Source organism: Onychostruthus taczanowskii, unplaced genomic scaffold, assembly GCF_017590055.1.
Source record: "Onychostruthus taczanowskii isolate IOZ18803 unplaced genomic scaffold, ASM1759005v1 scaffold1, whole genome shotgun sequence".
In the NCBI taxonomy this organism is placed as follows: domain Eukaryota; kingdom Metazoa; phylum Chordata; class Aves; order Passeriformes; family Passeridae; genus Onychostruthus; species Onychostruthus taczanowskii.
The window spans coordinates 19250946-19257265 of record NW_024496525.1 but is presented as its reverse complement, the minus strand read 5'-3'; positions in this window follow the sequence as shown (position 1 = coordinate 19257265).

The following is a 6320-nucleotide window of genomic DNA, read 5'->3' as shown; positions in this document are numbered from 1 at the left end:
ACGCGAGTATTGCTGGTCTGCAATTCTAGATCAGATTTTACTGCAATCCAACCAATGTATTGGTAAGCACAACAGAAAGTAAAGCAGGTACATTTGGACAAGAATAAAGTATTGTCTGTTGAAGCAAGTTAGATGTGGTAAATTGTTAATATGTATATGTCAGGTTTAATAGATATTTTCCTCAAGCTTCTGATGGGTTACCTATGAAGACTTCATTTGACAGGTCAAGCACTTTATTCAGAAACCCAGCATTTTTCTGTAAGTCATGTTCAGTCTAGTGTTCATAACACCAGACAGGTGCACAATTTTGTACAAATGAAGCCCTTACTATGAATTAAATGTGAGAATCCATAATAAAATTAGAACACTGAAAATCAGAATCTGACTCTATACAAGGATGTAGTGAGGGGCTGGTATATACTTTTGAGTAGAGCACAATAAAGGGTTGCTTGGGGTGGAACTAGATGGGAAAAACCAAAATAAAGCCACCTTATCTGGGCCTATGCATTGATGCCCAGATGAGTGCTGCAGGAGAGCCAACCAGTCTGTTTGGACATGTTCCAAGGGCTGCTGAAGTACAGCCAGGACAGCTAGAATCTGCACTGTGGCCTGTGCAGTGTGATGTAACAGGCTATTAAATGGTTACTGGAAAGCCTATTGACTTCTTGTATTGCTCCACACAGTGCAAGTCTGTCTTTGGATGTTGTCTGATCAGGGCTTTGCTCTGGAAGGGAGGACTGCTGATACAGAGGCTGTGCTAGAATGTAAGGAGATGACCAAAAAAGAAGGAAGTATTGTTTGTGAAATGCTGATAATATCTGAAGTAAAACCTTTCTTCTCACTGACCTCTAAAGGAAGAATGGCTTCTTTCTTCAGGTAAGTGATCTCACGTGGGTGAACAGTGGTGACTGATTCCAATTTGCATTTGATTTGAACCTACCGGATTTGTAGGCTTCTAGATTCCAGCCATCACCCCATTATCTCTTCCTTAACAAGAATGAGGCTTTTTTACGACCTGTTTTAATATAGATTTTGTGCTCTGTCTTCAAGCTGTTTCTTAATCTTCTATTTTCTAACCAAATAGAAACTTCCCATACAAGATGCTTCCTTTGGCCCTCAATCTCCCATGACCTCCTTTTCATTTGCTTTGGTTTACCCTTAAGGTTTCCCAATCCATACCTTGTCTTCCAGCATCAGTCTCCTGAGGTCCATATGCTGAAATCATATGGATTTCATCTTCGCTACACCTACCACTGCTGCCTGGTTTATGTCTGAGGATTGTGGTACACTTTGGAGTTGTTTTCTAATACACCATCACTAACTGTGCTCTGGGCCATGTAATGCATGCTCTGGAAGTAGAAAGTTTGTGCTTTATAGAATGGGTGTAAGTCTGACAAGCATTATAATTGCTGTAAATTGCTTTTCCATTTTTATCCTTCTTGCAGTCATTGCTTTATCTCTGTGTTGCATCCAAAGCCTGTCATCTTGTTGTCAGGCAGCTGACAAAAGGTAGTCTTAAGGCTTCATTCACCTGACCTATTTTTTTCACCATGTATTTTAGGATGAGGTTGTTCTTAATACCGGGGTTTGTCCATTGACCAGAATGGGAGTTTAGATTATGTGTCCTTATGAAAGCAGCTGTGTTGGATCACACCCTGGCAGTGTGCTTGTGCCTTGCAGTGCTTTAGGGACAATAACTCTTCCATGACAAGGTGGAGAAAGAAAGCAGCTGAGGAGCGGGGGAATCAGATGAGAAAGTGAACATGCATTAAGATGGTACATTTTTGACATGCATCAGAAACAGTGTGGCCAAGCAGGACCAAGGCAATGATTTTCCCCTTCTCAGCACTCACCCCTGAAATCCTGTGTTCACTTTTGGGATCCCTCACTGCAAGAAAGACATTGAGGTACTGGAGCGTGTCCGGAGAGGGGCAACAGAGCTGGTAAAGGATCTGGAGCACAACTCTGATGAGAAGCAGCTGAAGGAGCTGGGGATGTTTAGCCTGGAGAAGAAGCAGCTCAGGGGGGACCTTATCTCTCCCTGCAAGTACCTGAAAGGAGGCTGTAGCAAGGTAGGGATCAGTCTCTTCTCCCAAGTCACAAGTGACAGGATGAGAGAAAATGGCCTCAATTGTACCAGGCCAGGTTTAGATTGAATATGAGGGAAAAAATTCTTTACTCAGAGGGTGGGCAGGCTGTTCCAATGCTTTTTGACAAAGCCCCAAAGCTGTAATGGCTGAGGTGAGGAGAAGAAGGTCTCAAGCCAGAAGTGTCCCATACATAGAAGGAATAATACACGGGATTTGCTTTGAGACCAGATGGCTGAGTGCAAAGCTGAAATGTGGGGATGCTGGCACAGCCCTGACATGAAGGAATGGGTGCAGTAAAATACAAAATTTTTGTTTTAATAGGTCTTATAAAAATGCTATTCCTGGAGACAACAGCTGTAGGTCAAACGTTTATAAGAGATGACCTAATCAATAGTGTGAATTAAAATTGCAAGGAGGGAGAGAACAAAGACAGTTGAGACCAGAGAGAAGATGATCAATGACCGCTTGAGAGACCAGCAGTGCTTCTGAAACAAGAAGTCCAGGGGGGAAATTACAGAGGAGACTCTGTCTCCATCTCTCTGGGTGCCTCCCAGTGAACCCCGGCCAGCCCCGGGTCGGCAAACAGCGGGGGGGCAGCCCCGAAGTGGCCGACAGCGGGGGGACACTCTCTGGTGCCCCGAGGGGACTGAGGGCAGCTAGGCTAGTCACCTTTGCAGCAGAAGAGACGTTGGAGACATCGGTGGAGGGTAAAAGGCCGACTCTGAACAGGGGGCCAGTCCAAGGTTTATTCGGAGCTCCCCAGGGAGCCCCACTCCTCAGGGGTGCGCCGTGCTCAGTCAGACAAAGGAATCTCAAGGTTACATTTAAAGGGCGGGAGGTAACCGAGGGTAGATACATTTGCTGACCAATAGGGATGTACCCTTAGGGATGGACATTTGGGATAGTGTATAACATCATCCTTGGGGGGCTGACCCCTGGCTTCGGGCTAATCACTCGACGGCTTTGACCAAAGATCTAGATAGAGGGGATGGGATGCTGAGTGACTGACACAGAGCCAGGGCGAGGATTTGGGGGATGATCTCAACACAGGAGAATGGTTACACAGGTAGAGGAAGGGGATACAAAAACGGGTACATCATCTGGGGAAAATAAGGGGATACAAAATCAAAACTATTACAAAGTATTACAAAGTATAAAAGCACACTACAACAATCATCCTCTTTGCATGTCAGTGAATTTCTCCAAAAGCCTCCCTCCTCTTTCTTCAAGTGCTCTACAGATGGAGCAGTCTGTGCTGCTGGCCTGGTTGTTCTTCACTCATGAGAGCTCCAGGGACAGCCTTGCAGGAATCCAGCAAGAAACCCTCAGGCCTCAGAGCACTGCAGTGCTTAACCTCTTGCTGAGATTCTCATGCTTAAAGGCTCACAAAAAAAAAAAAAAAAAAAAAAAAAAAAAAAAAAAAAAAAAAAAAAAAAAAATTTAGAACAAGAAGAGATGTTTTTTTGTTTGCTTCCTTGTACTTTAAATCCTCTCTAGACTCCACTTGTGCTCTCAGCACCTCGGTGCTGTGATAGCAGGAGGAACTCTGACAGCCACATAGCTGCAAGGGAGTAGCTGCTTTGCACACAGGCAAAGCACTGTCTCTCCCAAACCCTTGGTCTTTTAAATTGTGTGAATATTTCTTATCCCTGAGCTCTCCCTGTCTCCCACCTCAAGTCCCTCCTTGCAGCTCCTTCTTTCTGTGCTGGAAGACCTATGCTGTCACAGGGGAAAAATGCTGGGTTTTTTGAGAGAGTGGAGATGTATCAGTGCCAGAAGGCAGTAAAGGGATGTGTTCACTGTTCAGACAGTCAGGGAAGATGGGGAAACTGCTCCTGAATGTATCCTGCCCAGAAGGAGCTGTTGCTCCAGCTGTTGCTGGTGGTCAGGGAAGAGTTCTTGGACTCTACTGTGTGTCATACCTGTGTGGGGTATGGGTACCAAAAGGTGGGTGGGGATATGGCCAGACCATTGCCCCTTTCATCAGCTGAGGCACCCCTATTTTCCATGGAAGGAATGCATATCAGTCTCAGCCCTCTCATTGCTGCCCTTATGTCTGATCTGTTCTGACACTTGTGCCTTGTCTGTGAGTGTTCAGCTGCTACCTGCAGCACAGAGGGAAGGTGCAGGGACATCATTTTGGACAAGAGCCACCATTTTCTTTTGTCATCACAGCTTCACTGCTATTGTCTGAGACACCCTTTCTATCAAGAGCAATGGCTGAACCTGTACTTTGTTGTTGCCCTGGGATAGGGTAGCTGATATGGTGCCCTGTGTGGGTGGGAGCAAAGGTGTCCCACATCCCAACAAATCTTCAGGAACTGATCACTCTTAACTACAACTTGCTTTTGTGGAGTTTGTCTTCCTTCACTATCAGCCAGCTCTGAATATATTCAAAATGTTTTTAGGGAAATAATCAGCCTTGGTTGCTACTTTGACTGCACCTATGTGCTTCAACTCTACTCCTCAGTATCCTGTGGCCTGGGATGACTCTCCATGCTCCTTTCCAGTACCCTGGGACCACACCACTGCCTGCTGTTCTGCCCTTTATTGTTAGCAGGCCAGGCTGAACCTCCAGCCAGGCTCTGGTGAAGCTCCACGTCTGGGTGCCTGTGACAACTGGCTGAAATGTCAGAGTGCCTTGCACAGGTGACCAAGGATGACACTTCCTGCTCCTTGCTGGTTCGCTCCTGCAGCCGCTCCTGCAGCCGCAGGATGGCTAAAGGGTAATGTTTGCGGTGTCGCTGCCGGGCTGGTCTCCTCTGCCTGCTCGGATTAACCCTGTGTCTCCCAGCTGCCCTTTCTGGTCTCCTCTGCCTGCTCGGATTAACCCTGTGTCTCCCAGCTGCCCTTTCTGGTCTCCTTGCTGCTTCAGCAGTTATCATGGCATGATTTATTATCAGCCCCCGGTGTGAATATGCCCTTTGAAACCACACAGTCAGGATGCTGTTTTAGCTGACTCCTCAGTCCCATCAGTTCTGACTCGAGTGCCTGACTTTAGGAGAGGGTTTTTCAGCTTCCTTTAATGCATGTGGAGCTTTTCCTGTGCAGCTTCTTTTCTGGTCTGTGCTGAGAACGTGAGATCTCAAAATCCTAAGAAAACAGGTAATTTATTCTGGCACTTGCAGAGCCATATCAGGTGGCTTCCTGCTGCCACTGCAGTCAGAGCTGTCACTCCAGCTCTATAGGAGAAAGGCCCCTGGGAGACAAGCTAGGGCTGAGAACATAACATTGAGCCTTTGAACTTGTCTCCTCCCAGGGAATGTTCTCAATTCTCCCAAAAGAAGAGCCTCCTTTCTGCCTACACTTAGTCAATGTGCCCCTAGGATGGGTTGGAGGCTTCTGTCTTTTCTCCTGATTACCAGCAATAAGTCTGATGTACAGAAGCAGAACATGTAATAAGATCAGCACAATTGTCATTTTGGTGTAGATTGTGATGGTTTCAGTAATAGCTGCACTTTTGTATTGCTCTCATCCTTCTGAAAACCTTAACTTTCCTGACTTCCCTTGTGCTGCTTGGGACCTCATTTGCCATTTCTTGCTTTGTTTCCTCTGTTCTATGTAAATCCTGCAGCCAAATTAAGCAGTGTCTGAACAGCAAAGAGAGTCTGTGCATCCTGAACACATTTGACAAAGATGTCATGTATTCTCATCTGTTATTAACAACTTTGCCTGCTTCGGCTGGCATAATTAGCCTTAAATTAGACACGTACTTTGCAGTGTCTAGACTTCATCTGCCTGTGGAGATAGCAGGTGGCTGTGTGCCATCCAGGGTCTCAGTAAAGTGACCAAGAGCAAGAGGATGCTGTGGAGCATCGCCGAGGCCCTCCCAAGCAAAGTTACGCTCAGAGGGAGCTGTGCAGATGGGAGCGAAGGTGGTCAGGTCCCGGTGGTCTCCTCGCTGTCACGACTCACTATTGCTTCACTTGTAAAATCAAGACGACAGAAAATGTCAACCGTGAACCATCTGAACTTTCTGCTCTGCCCCGCGGGCCCGGGATAGGGAAGTTTGGGCATTTCGAATTTCTTTTTTCTTCCTTCCTTCCATCCCTCCTTCCTTCCTTCTCCCGAGTGAGAAACACTCGGCGAGCTCTTCCTTCCCCGGCCGGGGCCGCGGGTGGAGCGGCGTGGCCGCGGTGCCGGCGGGCGGAGCGCGGCTGCGGCCGCCCCCGCCGAGCCGCGGAGCCAGCGCCTGCCTCGGGCGGCGAGGGGCAGGGCCCCCGGCCCGCC